Here is a 2,351-nt window from a genome sequence, read left to right on the forward strand (position 1 = left end):
GGTTATTGCAAAAAATACTAGTTTTTGACCCCTAATTGACCTTTGTTGACCTTGGATCACATGACTGTTATGTTTTGAAATGATCCCTTACCCCATTCACAACTAGTCCACAAATATCAACCATGTCGGACCTTGTCAATGGTAGTTTCACAAGTTATTGCCAAAAAATACATTTTGACCCATAATTGACCTTTGATGACCTTGGATCACATCACGGTTATTTGAGAAAACGTGCCCCTACTTCATTCACAACTTGTCCCAATATATCAGCCATGTCAGATTTTGTGACTAGAAGTTGTTGCAAAACGTAGCATAATTTGGCAGTTTTTACACATGAGCAACCTTGAATGACCTTGGATGTACTAATGGTTTTTATCAAAAATGTTTCCCTTGATGATGTGCAATCTGTCCTAAAATCTTAACCTTGATGGACATTTGGTTCTCAAGTTATTGCAAAAATACTAGTTTTGACCCCTAATTGACCTTTGTTGACCTTGGATCATATAACCGTTATGTTTGGAAACGATCCCTTACCCCATTCACAACTAGTCCCAAAGTATCAACCATGTCCGACCCTGTCAGTGGTAGTTTCACAAGTTATTGAGAAAAAAAACACAGTTTGACCCATAAATGTCCTTTGGTGACCTAGGATCACATCACGATTATTTAGAAAATGTGCCCATATTTCATTCAGAACTTGTCCTTATATACCAGCCATGTCAGACCATACGTGACTAGAAGTTGTTGCAAGAATTAGCATAAGTTGGCAGTTTTTTGCACATAATCAACCTTGAATGACCTTGGATGAAAATGTTCCTCTTGATGAGGTGCACTCTGTTCTAAATTTGTTTGGCCTACAATGTACACACATAATGTTATTGCTAGAAAGGTATCAAAACCAACCTTTGGCCCCTCATAACTTGAGAACTGGGTGTCCGATTGAAGCGGGAGTTGGTTTCCTATATATAGCACAAAGGGCTCTATCATATACCAACACAAACTTTTTTTGTTTTGTTATGTATCTCCTAAAATGAACACATTTTTCAAGATTTGACCTTTGACCTTTTGACCTCGCGGTCAGATGAAGTTTGACACGCTGATTCCAAAAAGCAACATGACAAGTCTGTGCGACCATCCTAACTGTACTAATTAAAAAACAAAAAAAATTGACCTCTGATAACTTCGCACACGAAGGTCGCACAGGGGTCAACTATGGACCATTTTGATCGGAAGGTACCTTTGAGATTCGATTATGGCAACGAAATTCAAATAACCAATAAAAAATGATAAAGGTCACCGGAGGTCAACCCGAGGTCAAAGGTCACCTAGATGCGGGTCGACTCCTGGATTACAATAGCCCAACTCCCAACCTTGACGGACATTTGGTTCTCAAGTTACTGCAAAAATTCTAGTTTTTGAACCCTGATTGACCTTTGCTGACCTTGTATCACATTACCATTATGTTTTGAAATGATCCCTTACCCCATTCACAACTAGTCCCAAAATATGAACCATGTCGGACCCTGTCAATGGGAGTTATTGCTTAGTTTAATATTTTGGTTTTTGGCCTGTAACCATGGAGGTAAAAACAGACTCCATGCTGTAACTGACCGTTGGTGACCTTCACAGGCACCAAAAAAATTAGGGCACATCTACTCAATGTGGTACTCATATACACCAAATATTAGATTGGTCCAAGCTCCCAACTTGAGATACCGTGTTTACAAGCCAGGCGTCACACACACACACACACGCACACACTCTCTGCCTGCATGAATTTCATCGAAACCAAAAATTAGTCTTGGCCTATCTAGGAACCATGCCGTCGAAAGTTCATAACAATGGCGGGAAAACCCCCTGTACGCCGTGAACGGCACTTCACTTACGACTCGGCTATTATGTAGTAATATTAGAGGGTGGACTTACAGAATATGATATTTGTACGATATCATCACACTGGGCACTCTTAAGTTAAAGTTAGAAGAAGTAAAATCTTGGGTTAAAAGAAACAGTGCTGGGACAAACAGATGTCAAAGTGCCCTTAGGATGTCAGACAGCTAAATTCCCAATTGTCGGGCAAAACTGGACTGGGACTCTATATTTACTATTAAGAAAATGACACTTCATCCTCTGTTAATTAAGGAAATATTCAACTTTGCTGAATGGAGGCTCGTTCAGGAAATACCTTGTTTTTCATAACCCGCGCACCCAACGTGTTTGTGCAGAATGATGGGGTCCTGAACGGTATGCCGAAGCTAGATTGTTATGAATCGCAGCTGAGTATATGGTTCAATGTAATGCTGAATGTTTTGCTAGCTTCGGGTTTGGTATCAAATCAACTACTGCATTGA

This window comes from Apostichopus japonicus, chromosome 14 (assembly GCF_037975245.1).
Source record: "Apostichopus japonicus isolate 1M-3 chromosome 14, ASM3797524v1, whole genome shotgun sequence".
Classification (NCBI taxonomy): domain Eukaryota; kingdom Metazoa; phylum Echinodermata; class Holothuroidea; order Aspidochirotida; family Stichopodidae; genus Apostichopus; species Apostichopus japonicus.